The sequence below is a fragment of the Podarcis vaucheri genome (genome assembly GCF_965113315.1).
Source record: "Podarcis vaucheri genome assembly, chromosome: 17".
Lineage (NCBI taxonomy): Eukaryota > Metazoa > Chordata > Lepidosauria > Squamata > Lacertidae > Podarcis > Podarcis vaucheri.
The window spans coordinates 29,561,610-29,576,789 of NC_138755.1; the positions used below are offsets into that span (position 1 = coordinate 29,561,610).

Below are 15,180 nucleotides of genomic sequence, written 5' to 3' on the forward strand. Positions count from 1 at the left end.
CCCAAAAATGAGCCAGTTCTAAGCAGTTGCCTAATAGAACTTCCTTACAGTATAGTGAATAAGCAAATCTTATTTACTTATCTGGGAAAACATCAGACTTTTACCTAATTTTTTACCGGATAGAGCAGTAGGAAGTATTATTCCCACAGAAACCCACTCCAGGCCCCATTGAATTTTAGAGTTTTATCAGTTACTACTATTTTCCCCTTTTCTCTTCAATCATGAAATATCTTGTTCCAAACTCCAGGCAGGTGCTGCTTTAATTACATTTTTGCTTTCTGACAAACTGCCATTTATGTCCATTCGCCATTTACAAAATCCAGTGTTTTGAAGTTTGCCCATCATTAAACATTACCTTCCAGCGTTGCTTTGCTTCTGTCATTAAGTACTGCTTAATCTTAAATGCCAACAGTCTATAACCTGCGTAGATGGTAATAATACGGCTTTGGCAGGTGCCCAATAAAAGGACTTAGATGCACTTAGTAAAATGGGCTATCTCTGACAAATACAAAATGCTATATTCTCTGCCAGCATTCTCATATGTAATAGATTCACAAACAAAAAATCTGATATCACATCTACCTAGTTCTGTCTACCTTATTATTGTGATTGGTTCAGGAAAATGTTATGTATTGTTTATATTTTGGAAATTCTGTCCATAACCATTAGAAAATGTAAAACACAAAAGTAGAACTGAATTTGATTTTGTTTTGCTTTGCTTTGTCTTTTTTTTTACTCTTAATGGTTATTTATTCGAAGAAATGAAACTGTATGAGATTACCACTTTGGCAGAACTGTTTGTCTGGAAAAGTTCACACAACCCTTCCTTCACTTTCAAACAACATGTGTTGAGAATCATAAAATCATAGAATTGTAGTCCAACCCCCCTGCAATGCAAGAATCACAATGAAACCATCCCCATGGCTTCTGCAGGTAACTAAAAACAGCACTGAGTTTCCCAGAAATAGTAAGGGTAAGTTGTTTAGTTATAATACAGCAACACTATAAGCTCTGCTCCGAGCTACTGCAGTGTGGACTTCTGAGATCTTTGGAACTTGCAGAAAGACTCTCCTACAGATTGCAGCAATCTACTGGGTGTATAAGGGATAAGGCAGTCTCTCAAGCAGCCTGGTCCTGAGCTGTATAGGGAGTTGGAGAGAAGGACAGCAAAGCAAACTCTTTCAATTGAGCCCAGGGAGTAAAAAGTTTGAAAATGTCTGTACTAATCTGAAATTTAAAACATTAATTTAAAATGTTGATTCTGCTCGAAAATAATCCATTTTCCAACAGCTTGTTAATCCTTAAAAAGCAGTCTATAGTATTTGTTCAGGTGGACCACAAGACCATGACTAAAATAGCAGAAGAACATGTTGCAGAGGCTTCTGTACAGAGTCCACTGCATCCTTTTGTACTGAAATAACATGTCTATCTGGTAATGCATTTTGTCACAACAGAAACATCAGAATGCCCTTCCAGCTGCTTGCTTATTTCTTTGACCAAGAGGAACATGATAAGACAAGGAAAATTAAGAGAAATAGGAAGTCTGGAGTGGCTTCACATGCTGTATGGCAAAAGACGCTGTGACTCTGGGTACTTTGGAAAATCTTGTGTTAAGATAGACTGATTCCAAGGTACTCTTCTGATAGAGTCAGATAATTCTAAAATGTGTGTCCAAGAAGTGAACTTCTTATGACTTTAATGAATCCTACACACCAACATTCTTAGCTGTTTATGAGTCTGTGAATTTTAAGCCAGGTTAGTCTATTAAATCAGGGAAGAGAAATTGAACTATGACCTGCAGGGAGGAGTGAATTGCAAAGGAAGCTAGCAGGCTAATTCAGAAAAAAATGTATATTCAGTAGCTGGAAGCCATGCAGTTCCCTGTTTAAATTCAGGAAACCAGTTCCCTGTTTAAATTCAGGAAACCAAGATTACTTTTGTGCCTTTAATCAATAGATCTCCTACTGTCAAACTGAATACGATGATCTGTGATGATGGTAGCCAAATCTGATTGATGAAATGTCATCTTTGTAGCTAAGATGGAAACATACAGGTTTTATATACTATAAGCAAAATTTGCCAGGCTGATGAACTTTATAACAGTATCTTTCCACAATAAGCGACATATTACTATGTGTTTACACAACACAGAGCACCAAGTTGTCAAACAATGATAAATCATTACTCTGGATACTTTCTGTAGGTTGCTGCGGGTTTTAAATGTGATTGGTAATGTTGCCCTTGGAAGATGTGATTTTCATTGAAACCTCCCCTGAATTTCAACATATATTTCAACTGATCATTTACTTTTTGGTCACCATAGAATCTATTGTATATATATGGAAATTTGAGGCAGGAAGCAGTTTTCTAAAAGTTCCTCTATAGGCCTCCAAGCACATCACTGCAAACAGTATATTGAAATGAAATATTTCACAAATGGGAATTGGGCCATTTCACCACCTCAGTTTCTCATCTGTATTGATGAGGGGGTGGAGAGATGGATAGAGAACAAAAAGCAGTCACGTATGCTAGCCATTGCTCAGACCTTGGCCAACAACATTTAACACACACTTTAACCACTGTTGTTGCTGAAGCCTGAAACTGCCAATTTCAAACACCCATACCCTGCAGAAAGAGTACTTGACCAGTACTTTCCAGACAAGCAGCTGTACAGATTTGTGTCTAAATGCATTTTAAAGCAAATGGAGGAAAAAAAAACACTGAATGCTGATCCCAGGAAGTTTAGAACCCACAGGGCAAAATTCATATAAAATTAAGCATATTTCAGCCCTATTGATTTTGACTGGGGGGAAATTAAGCATATACAGTACTTAATTAAAACATTAGGACTTAAAAGTGCATATTATGTTACATTCTTGAAACAGAATTACTTCTAGGACATTTTGTCCCACTAGATTTGTTATTTGGGTCTCTCCCCCTACCTTCATTCTTCCATACAATTTATCCAACTAGCTCCATACAATCTACTTAAATATTCCCCACACCTGTATGCAAAAATGTACAGTGCACTCAGACTTTTTACCTTGACTGAATTGCTGTAATAGGAGCCCTGATGAAGGGACTGAAATATTGGTTCCGCTCACTAATTTGCTCCTGTACAAGCTGAGATTCAGACTAAGCAGAAACAAGTGTAAAGAAAAATAACTGTAGAGAAATGAAAAAGAAAGGGCAGAAACTGAAATAATATTTCAAAGTAGGAAACAATAATAAATGCATTTGTAACATTATTTGATTCCTGTGTTTGAAACAAATGTAATTTAGTGATATTACACTAGTGAATGAGTAGCAGCAATTCTAAACACACAGACCTGGGAATATTTCTCTTTGAACTCAATAGGATTGACTTCAGAGTAGACATGCACTGAACTGCACTGTCAGTAAAATCAAAATAAAAAATTGCAACTTCCTATTGGCTGTATAACTCATATTGAAGTCAATTCACACCACATAACAGCAAGAGTCTGATACTGTTCAGTCATTTCTGTTGACCAAGCACTTCAACAGCCTTTAAAGGTCATAAGCATGAATATTAGTATAAGCAACAAATATAGAAATCATAATTTAAAAAATCCAATGTGTTCCTATAGTATCCAAAGATTTCATGCCTCCTCCCACAAGCCTTTAAAAAAATTATCCCCTGACTTTGGAGTTTTAACATTATGGTTTTTCAATTTTTCTCTAAGCAAATCCACCTCACATTACTGAACATGTTCAAATTGGGTCAACTTAGAAGTGATCCCTCAAAACGCTATACCAGTAGAGCTTTCACTGAAGTGAAGATTTGCACTAGGGAAATACAGTTTTGAGGATGACAACATTAAACAAGAACTGAGTACCAACTTGCATCATTTTTAAGGTTTCTTGTACCAAAACAGCTATGTGGGGGGGGGGGATTAGCAACACTGATAATGAGATCAAAAAGAATCCTTCACCTTGTACCAGATCAACAAAGGATTAGTTCTTGTCACTAAATGTCAGCAGATAACACTTGGAATAAAACACAGAAAACAGATTTGTGGACAGAATAAAGTTGACATATTTGGATGATGGATTTACTTTGAAGTTTCCAGTCATTGCAAGTCTAACTCTTTTAGACAAACCTCTTGCCCAAAATACCAGTCTTAACAATTGTGTGACATATTGACAAGATGACATGTTGTGTAACACAATCAAGGGAGACTGTCAAATAAAATGGAAGAATTTATTTATGGATGAAAGCATTATTTGGCAATCAAAGTTGCTGTCTGAATGCAAAGTCACAGTTCCAGCTGATAATTGTTAGGTTGCTCATTAGAATCCTCCAATTTATTCCTGTGATAATTAATGAAAGCAAATGTTCTTTTATCTATTCTTCCTTTCCTTGTTATCCTTCAAGCATATGCTTGAATTGTACCCTGGAATAGAGGGTGCTGGTTTATTTAAAAGAGCAATTTGGAGCTAACATTGTAACAGCATATCCACTTCCTATAGATTTATATCCAAAAACATACAGATTGAAAACATGGTTTTTGTTCACCATCTCTTTAAAATAACAAACTATGCTAGACATATTCATAGGTGACAATTTACCTGGCAGCCTTGGACTGCAATCCTAAACATACTTACTAGGAAAAAGAGACTGTGGAAGCTGAGTGGATTTACTCCTGACTAAATAAACATTCTTTGTGACTTTCTAAAGATTTGTTGGAAAACAAAACCCCTAGATGGTTGTCACCCTTAGAGGCTAAGGCACACAAGAAAGTTAATATGGAGGTCGGATGGCCAAAGTATTGTGAGATTTTGGAACAGGACGGAGACAAATTAAAATTACAGAGTTACGAAAAATTGAAATCTAAAGTTCGAGACTGGATCCATTATTATCAAATAATGGAGATTTTTAAACAAGACAGGAAAATTGGCTTTCAGGTGGAAAAATCAAAATTAGAGACTGAATTATTAGAACCCAATACTAAGAACCTGTCAAGGATGTACAATCTGCTGTTGAAATGGAATACACAAGATGAAACAGTTAAATCAGTTATAATTAAGTGGGCACAAGATATTGGTCACAACATCATGTTTGCTGACTGGGAAAAGTTGTGGAACACCGGTATTAAATTAACGGCATGTAATGCCTTAAAGGAAAATATTATGAAAATGATTTACAGGTGGTACATGACCCCAGTCAAGCTAGCAAAAATTTACCATTTGCCCGATAATAAATGTTGGAAATGTAAAGAAACTGAAGGTACTTTCTACCACCTTTGGTGGACATGCCCGAAGATTAAGGCTTTCTGGGAAATGATATATAATGAAATGAAAAAGATATTTAAGTACACTTTCCTTAAGAAACCAGAGGCCTTTCTCTTGGGTATTGTCGGTCAATTGGTGCCAAAGAAAGATAGAATTTTTTTTATGTATGCAACAACAGCAGCAAGAATACTCATCGCAAAGTATTGGAAGACACAAGATTTACCCACCCTGGAAGAATGGCAGATGAAAGTGATGGACTATATGACATTGGCTGAGATGACTGGCAGAATCCGTGATCAGGAAAGAGAGACGGCGGAAGAAGAATGGAAGAAATTTAAAATTTATTTAAAGGACTGTTATAAACTTGATGAATGCTAGAATGTCAAGGTTTTCAGAAAGAAAGGGCTACAGTGAAACAAGATTAGATTAAAGAAAGGATTAAAATGAAAGAGGTGCGAAAGAAATAGTTATAAGTTGCTAAAAAACTATGGACACAGGGATGCAGAAGGGGGAGGTATGGGGAAGTCCGAGAAAAGAAGTTTATGAAAATAAGTTCTGAAATAATGCATGTTTTGTATGTTTTGTTTTTATGTTTGTTTGTCACAAAAAAGTTGGAAAATCATTAAAAAAAATTTTTTTATAAAAAAAAAAACATTCTTTGTGACTTTCACATGTGCCTAGTGGACTTATCCTGAAAGTAGACGAACTGCAAAAGGGTGGAATACCATTCACCTATAGAACTCTTTGTTACAGTTCTATAACATCAAAAAAGCTCATTAATTTTTTCACCAATTCATCCCTGAAGAAATCATATTCAAGGCACAAGCACAGAATGCACATTTGCAGCATTTACTTATAACAACAGAAGACTGTGCTTACCCTATCTCAACCCACACCAGTACATTCTCATATTCTTGGACTACTGCAATGCGTTCTACGTGGGGCTACCTTTGAAGGTGACCCGGAAACTGCAATTAATCCAGCTAGACTGGTGACTTGGAGTGGCCGCTGGGACCACATAACACCGGCTCCCCGTACGTTTCCGAGCACAATTCAAAGTGTTGGTGCTGACCTTTAAAGCCCTAAATGGCCTCGGTCCTGTATACCTGAAGGAGTGTCTCCACCCCCATCGTTCAGCCCAGACACTGAGATCCATTGCCAAGGACCTTCTGTCGGTTCCCTCATTGCGAGATTACAGGGAACCAGACAGAGGGCCTTCTCAGTAGTGGCGCCCGCCCTGTGGAATGCCCTCCCTTCAGATGTGAAGGAAATAAGCAGCTATTTTATCTTTAAAAGACATCTGAAGGCAGCCCTGTTTAGGGAAGTTTTTAATATTTAATTCTGTATTGTTTTTAACACTTGATTGGAAGCTGCTCAGAGTGGCTGGGGAAACTCAGCCAGATGGGCAGGGTATAAATAAATTATTATTATTATTATTATTATTATTATTATTATTATTATTATTATTATTATTATTATCCTACAAGTAAAGAAATACCCCTTACCGTTGCTTAGTGCCAGGCTGGCATCTACCAAAATGCAGTAACAACAATAATATGCTAGTAAAACAAATGGACACAATTAACCATTCTTTGTCAACCAACTGAAATAAATGAAACTTCCACAAGAGTATAGAACTCCTTTGCATGTTCTGTTTATTTCAGTGGTGCTGGCATAGAAGAGGTTTTGATGAATCATATCCACTCAGCATTACTGAATTAGAAGGACAAGCACCGACTAAGCACAAAGAGGTCATTTTTAAGTACCTTGGGGAAAATGCCAAGTTCCAGGAGTGTGGGAGTCCTCTGCAATGCACCTCCACTGAGCCTTAAACTAGGAAAGATGGGGCATACAAAGTGAGAATTCTATCACATTGCCTCCGACTTTTCTGAGCGTGCAATGCCAAGTGAGAATGATAATGTTACTTGGACATTCTTAGGGCCCTGGCAAATGCATGACCTTGCCACTCTGTGTAGCTGCCCCTGCCTGGAAGGCTGCCAAGTGGAAGAGAATTTTATATTTCCAAATCTTTGTCCTACTGTACATTATGATGCCAAAAATCTGTCTTTAGTTATAGTATCAATGACTCACCATGTAGAGCCCATGTCAAAGATACTAAAGTTGTTTCCATATTGCTCTAATTAAACTATCATGTCTGTGCAAGAGAATGTTATCGTAGGATAATAGTATCCTGCTGCTACATAAATGCCAAAGCAAAGCTGGAGACATTTAAGGCAAACTCTTGAAGCAAAATATTTACTTTCAGAACAGGAAACATCAGTTCACTCCTCCATCTTTTATTATGGAGACCAATGCCCCGCTCCCAAACATACTTGCATGCACGAGAATTACATTTAAAAAGTCAGACTTGCCTGCATTTAAATATACCTTAAGACTGAGTTAATAATTCCGATTCAGTTTAATAAATAAATACAGTAAAATATGTGTAAGAGAATAAATATTTATCGCTTTGTGAGCTGGATATATACATGAAATATTGTAACAAATGTACACCAAACAGTTGCATCCTTACTGCCTAGCTTATGATCAGTTGAGAAAAAGCAGCATCGATTGCTGCTTGGGAGGAACTATTTTTGTTGGAAATGTTGTGCAGGAGAAAAGGGTTAAATCCCCACTTTCCATGTGCTATTGCCCCATTCTCTGTGGCTGCATTTTTAAGAATATATATATATATAGGGACACGGGTGGCGCTGTGGTCTAAACCACTGAGCCTAGGGCAGGGGTCTGCACCCTTTAAGACAAAAAGAGCCACTTGGACCCGTTTCCGAAGAAAAAAAACCTGGGAGCCGCAAAACCATTGTGATATTTAAAACAAATATATCTCCAGAGCCGCGATCTGACAGCGGGCGGGAAGGTGACGTCGGGACTAACGCACGCACCGCCCCCATGCGACATCATAGCCAGTACAGTGCCTGCCACAGTGGGGAGTGTCGGGGCGCACAATGCGCCTCCTCCCCTCACTAGTATCCGCCCCGGAGCCGCGGCAAAGGTGTAAAAGAGCCACATGCGGCTCCGGAGCCGTGGGTTGCAGACCCCTGGCTTAGAGCTTGCCGATTGGAAGGCCGGCAGTTTGAATCCCCGTGACAGGGTGAGCTCCCATTACTTGGTCCCAGCTACTGCCAACCTAGCAGTTTGAAAGCACGTCAAAGTGCTAGTAGCTATTTACCGTTCCAGCGGGAAAGTAAACGGCGTTTCCATGCGCTGCTCTGGTTTCGTCAGAAGCAGCTTAGTCATACTGACCCGGAAAAACTGTCTGCGGACAAATGTGGGCTCCCTTGGCCAGTAAAGCGAGATGAGCACCACAACCCCAGAGTCATTTGTGACTGGACTTAACTGTCAGGGATCCTTTACTATATATATATATATAGATAGAGATAGAGATAGAGATAGAGATAGAGATAGAGATAGAGATAGAGATAGAGATAGAGATAGAGATAGAGATAGAGATAGAGATAGAGATAGATAGAGATAGAGATAGAGATAATATTATATTATATTTCTATACTGCCCATCATCTGGGGATCACAGGGCAGTCTACAACATAAAAACACAAACATACATACCATAGTAGCAAACTTTATATACTAATTGCAATCATTTAGTAACAAACAACAAATATAATAAATGCAATCATAGATATATGCAGTTTGACCCTAAGAGTACATAAACCAAACATTGTAGTGACTTAATATGCAGTCATCCTTAAAGGCCATCCTCTGAACCCCTGTTTAGGTGGGTGGTGACTGAAGAGATGGCCAGCTTGATTCCTCTCCCCAGAGAGGCTTGTCGGATGGCAATTTTGACATAATTTTAGTGCCAATACTTTTTTCCCCCTCTGACATTTTTGTCATTTGGTGTAAGCTGGCTGTAGTTTATTTATCTGTTCTGCTGAATTTAAACATTGCTTTTAGCTGTTGCTCTCTGTCATTTTATCTCTTTGATTGCTGTTAGTTTTATATTTATTGTTATTATGGTATTTTTTTTGCTCCTATTAGCTTCGCTTTAAGATACCATGGAAGCTTTAGTGAGCAGCAGCATAAATATAAAATAAAAGTAATTATATTTTATGCGGCTAATGCACTGAGGTTGAATCTGGACAAGACAGAAGTACTGTTTCTGGGGGACAGGGGCTGCGCAGGTATGGGAGATTTCCCTGGTCTTGAACAGGGCAATTGTGCCCCTGAAGGACCAGGTGCACATGGTCATGAGTATTTTATAGCGTAACTGCAATATAAATTATATACAGTTTTCCCTTTAGTTTACCGTGACCCAAAGTCAACTTCTTGTTGAGTCAAAGGTGCACAACAAGTTCTGACTTGAGCATATGAGTGGGTATTATAGGGAAAGGTTAGGGTGGCCCTGCGAGAGAACTGGAGAGAGGAGAGAAATGTCAACTTAAACCAACCCCCTGCAATGCAGAAATACTGCCCACAGCTGTCCCTGGGTGGCCTTGAACCATGAACCTTCTAACAGCCAACCACCAACAGCCAGACACACTGACCTAGTGGGCAACAGGCTCCATGTTTGGACCCATGCTCATCCCACTTGCTATTCCTTTTCATTGCATCCTGTTTTCACCATGTTGACCGTGACACTCACTGTCAGCATCAAACCCAATCCACTTGCTGGTCCCAGCCGGGTGCAAACTACATTAACTTGCAAATGATATGAAGTTCTGTTCTGTTTTAAAGAAAAGCAGTCTCAGGAGGCTGTGGAAGAGAAACACCCTTAATTCTTTGCTTTCAGTCTTCTTGAACTATTTTCAGTAGCAGCTCCTGGAAAAATGATGACCTGGATGCACCCTAAAACTAGAATATATAGTAAACAGTAAAAGCTATACATCTCAGACATGAAGGCAAACCCTTAATAAGGAGGAAAACTTTTTTAAAAAATTATTTCTCATGTTTCCACATTAATCATTTACCTTCATGCTACTCATCATATCTTCTGTCAAGAAATGAACTTTCTACCGAAACATCTCCATTCTTGCGGACCAGAGATATTAACTATTAATATGGTGAAACATGAAATACCAGTTTGTAGAGAGAAAGGTGAGCATTTTATTCTTTCATGGTTTAATTTAGTCATCAAAGGTTACTCACTCTCATGTTTATAAATTATATAGAGCAGAACTTAACTCCCCCAGATTAACCTGTTTGGAAATAATAGATTATGAAAAGGGAGGTTCATAACCTTTAAATATCCAACCAGCCTCATTTATGAGGCCACCCCCCATTCTTTCCAGAATCTACAGCTCAGAAAAGAAAATATTTTTTTAGATGAAAGATGAAAAGCAATAGAAGTTGGTACATTTACATTTCAGTTTGAAGCTACATGTTTATACATCTAGTAATCTCATACTTCTTTTACGGGTTAGCCATATTCTGTAGGGATGTGGGAGGCGCTGTATTCTGTATTCTTTGGAGACTACCTTTTCCTCCACAAAATGGGGTAGAAGTGTATTTTTCAACTCAAACAGATCCTTCACGTGTGTGGTGAAGAGTCACAATATTCACAAAGTTGATGTCAACCAGCAATAAAGGATGTAAGTTATGGAGCACATATACTCAGACATAGGTGAGACAAAATCAAAGAGATATTATTTCTGTATATAGGTGGGTGAAAAGGCAGCAAAATTCTACAGAAATAGGGAACTTCATTTCCATAAACAGAGTATAAAAGGGAAGCAATGGTTGAGAATCTCTCAGCCACCTTGTATTACTTTTATAATGTCAAGTATTTAGACACAACCCAGTTCCTCAGTGTAGTTAGTAATTCAAAATTATGACATTTCCAGGCACTCCAACTTTTAACTAACAAAAAGAGCAGTTGCAATTTGGAGCAGCAAAAATATTAATATGGTTGTGTGAGGGAACCATTACTTCCTTCATCATCATGCTGGTTATTGTACTTAATTTTGAGGAACCTGTAACATCCATTCCAAAATTCTATGAAATTTACAATATCCAAAGATGTCTTACAAGTATTAATAAGGTCTAATGGTATAAACCTCAATGGAATTTACAGAGCACTGGCTGTTATACCAGTCTATTTGGAAGAAAGTCAGTTGTATGTATGTATAGAATTGCAACTTAGTTCCTTCTACATAAAAATTCTTAGATCATGCAAGAAGGCTACATAAACAAATATTATAATAATTCCTGTGACGTAAAGTGAAGCTAGTTATAAAGTAGTTAAATATTCTGGACAGTGTCACTCTTACAGTTCAGATCCTACTCAGTAATTATAGAATATAAAAATCATGTCAATCCAAGCTCTTAAGGACAGAAAAAGCACCACATTCCAGCACTACATATTACTGGAAGAACACATCAGTTTAGGAAGCAAAGAAGACTATTATTATTATTTTGTTTATTTATTGAATTTATATGCTGTCCTTCATCCAGAGATCACAGGGTAGTGTTCAACGTAAAAACACAAAACATGCTAATTAAAAAAAAAAATACAACCCCCTCTCCTCATGGAACAACTAAGTGGTTGTCTGCTGGAGACAAAACAAAATGTTCCTTATCCCTTTCAACAACTAAAGCAGGGGCAGGGCAATTAGTTGCAATTAAGTGACACATCCTAGCTTGTGACACAGATGAATGATCTGAAGCTTTTGTAACTTCACATAGGGGAAAAAATATATTTCTTTCATCCCTCCTAACAGTGTTTTACTTCCTCTTCACTTTCAACCTCCTCTTACTTTTCTGCTCTGCTTTCCATCTTTTTCTCATGTCACCACTAGCAGAAATCTATACTGATCCTTACACAGGGAATTGTAGCTCTACTACACTATGTTGCCATAGTTAAATGTGCAAACATTAGGCAGACTCTTACCAATTTGTAGCTGGTGGTCAATGATTGAAAAATTCCAGATCCAGGATATCTTATGTCCAAGATACAGCAATAACAGGGTTTCCAGAAGCCATCTAAAATTTTCTGAGCTGTGAAAAATTGTTTTGGAACTGCTATACTACTTGAAAAGCTAACTGAGCATAAGCTTTCATCAAGAACAGTTAGTCTGAAACAGTAATGGTGGACAAAGACTACTTAGCAGAACCACAATTTTTCCCTGTCACTAACTACATGTCCTGGGCCCACATTACTGGATTTCTCCAAGGCTGCATACACACAATACGTTAAAAGCACATTTTAAAAGTCATAGAATCATAGAATCATAGAGTTGGAAGAGACCACAAGGGCCATCGAGTCCAACCCCCTGCCAAGCAGGAAACACCATCAGAGCACTCCTGACATATGGTTGTCAAGCCTCTGCTTAAAGACCTCCAAAGTAGGAGACTCCACCACACTCCTTGGCAGCAAATTCCACTGTCGAACAGCTCTTACTGTCAGGAAGTTCTTCCTAATGTTTAGGTGGAATCTTCTTTCTTGTAGTTTGGATCCATTGCTCCGTGTCCGCTTCTCTGGAGCAGCAGAAAACAACCTTTCTCCCTCCTCTATGTGACATCCTTTTATATATTTGAACATTGCTATCATATCACCCCTTAACCTCCTCTTCTCCAGGCTAAACATGCCCAGCTCCCTTAGCCGTTCCTCATAAGGCATCGTTTCCAGGCCTTTGACCATTTTGGTTGCCCTCCTCTGGACACGTTCCAGTTTGTCAGTGTCCTTCTTGAACTGTGGTGCCCAGAACTGGACACAGTCCAGGAACCAGAAGTTCATTAAGTGTGTTGGGAATTGCAGTTCTGTGGGGATTCTTTGGGAAAGTGATGTGTTTTAAATGTATGGTGTGCATGCCACCCAATATGGTTCCTAAACCTAGCAGCACTTTATTCAAGGCAAATTTTGGGGTCCCTCACAATCTAGTATATTAACATAATCTGAACCCTATTACTCGTGGTAATTACTGTTTGACCAAATCATGTGGGTATTGCTCAAACACAAGTTGGAAATGCATACAGAAGAGCAGTGAGGTGAGACCTGTTATACTTTAAGTATAGGCAGGTCCAAGCAGTACAAATGAAAAATGAAAAATCCTGCATTAACTGGGGCAGTATTGAACGGATTGGTTGGGCCTGAAGAACGGAAAGCCTGACTTCAAATCCTTGCTTGGCTATGAACTGCCCTGGGCAAATGATTCAACTGAAACTCCCCTCGCCATTGTTGTCAGGGCAAAATGGGATACTTAGGAATTGGGGGGGGGGAGAAGTGTAGGGAGGGGTTGCAATTCCAGAAAGCAGAGCAAGCAATATGTGACCCTCTCCCCTTCAGGCTAACGGCTGGCTAATGTGACATTCTTTTGGTTCTTGTTCCTCTACACCAGGATGCAAAGGTGATGAATGAATGGCAAGGCATACTAGTGAATAGCCAGCCTGGCAATGGTGGAGAGGAAGGGCAGGTGCCTAGGCTTAAGCCTGCCTGCAAGCCCTGTCCTTTGGGCTGGAAGCATTTCCCTCTAATTCAAAATGAGTGGCAGGCAGCTCTGGCTGAGAGCATTACTCAGGGCCAAGCTAGACCTGAAACTGATTGTGGGACTAACAATTAAAAGCGTGTTTTATTTCTGTCCTGGAAATGGTAACCTGGGGACGGAGTGATGGGGGGGGGCAGGTGTTCTAAAATAAATGAACAAAATCCTTCTCTAAAGGTGCTATATGCATGTCAGATGACGACTCCAGACCTTCCAAGTGTCCCTTTTTCCAGTGACAGTCTGGGATTTACAGAAGCCATCCCAGTTTCTGATTTTATCCTGGAATGCCCCGCTTTTCCTTAGGATGTCCCTATTTTCGTCAGATAAATGTTGGCAGGTATGGAGTTATGTGACCCTGAAGCCAAGGAGATAAGTCACTATACAACCTTTAGAAGACTTCTGAAGGCAGCCCTGTATAGGGAAGTTTTTTTAATTTTCAATGTTTTTTTGTTTTTATATATGTTGGAAGCCACCCAGAATGGCTGGGGCGACCCAGTCAGATGGGTGAGGTGCTATTATTGTTGTTCTTGTTTTCATTATTTTTATTAATGTTCAATGTTTTATTATGTTTATATATGCACTATACAGATGGCTGCAGTATAAATAATAAAATTATTATTATTATTATTATTATTATTATTATTATTATTATTATTATTATTATTAAATAGGATGTCCCTATTTTCATTAGAGAAATGTTGGAGGATATGGAGTTATGCAACTCCTGAGCCAAGGACATAAGTATATTTATATGTACAGGGAGGGAGATAAGTATATGGATACTATAGGGATGTTTCTTTTAAAAATGTTTAATGTTTTATTATGTTTTCATACATGTTGGCAGACTGGCTGGGGCAACCCATTCAGCTGGGCAGAGTATAAAGAACGTTACTGTTTTGATTTTCATAATTGAATAAAACGTCCCTATTTTCATCGGAGAAATGTAATTTATTTATTTTTTTTTGGGGGGGGGAATCACCACTTCTATAGCTAAACTCGACTGAGGGAAATGCATTTAAATCACTGCCGTTTATGGCCTCCCCCCCGCGTAAGAGAAAGGCGCCAGAGCTGACCCAGGAGAGGCACAAAAACTGAAGCTATGAGCCGCCCTCCCTTCCCTCTCCCCATATATATCTTTATATTTGTGTATGTGTGTGTTTTATATACTATTCTCCCTTCACGCATAGCGACCCCCCCCCCCTTTGAAGCCCTCAGGTGCGCGAGACGCCTGGGCGCTGCCCGCTGGCGCGCAACGGCTGAAACGATGCGCGCGCGGCTTTTCTGTGTGTGTGTGTGCGTGTGTGTGTGGCTGGAGGGGGGGAGGGGGCAGCGCCTCTCTGAGAAACACAACGGGCGGCTCTCGGCTGCCTCGCGGGCTCCTCCTCGCTGGCGTCAGCGCCGGGCGCGAGCTGCCAACCAGCTGCTCTGCTGACGTCACGGCCCATCCCTTTGCTCGCTCTCTCTCTCTCTCC

The 15,180-nt window shown here is 39.2% G+C and overlaps 2 long non-coding RNA genes across 2 annotated transcripts; both read right to left on the reverse strand.

Annotated features, from left to right (window-relative positions):
* Positions 1–896: 896 nt before the first annotated feature.
* On the reverse strand, positions 897–7,986 carry LOC309522161. Its single transcript, XR_014214931.1, has 4 exons — positions 7,020–7,986; positions 3,044–3,135; positions 1,936–2,034; positions 897–1,139 (listed from the first exon to the last, which is right to left on the reverse strand). It is a non-coding gene; the product is annotated as an uncharacterized lncRNA (long non-coding RNA).
* Positions 7,987–9,109: 1,123 nt separating this feature from the next.
* LOC309522140 lies at positions 9,110–15,004 on the reverse strand. Its single transcript, XR_014214899.1, has 2 exons — positions 12,940–15,004; positions 9,110–12,358 (listed from the first exon to the last, which is right to left on the reverse strand). It is a non-coding gene; the product is annotated as an uncharacterized lncRNA (long non-coding RNA).
* Between the last annotated feature and the right edge of the window lie 176 nt (positions 15,005–15,180).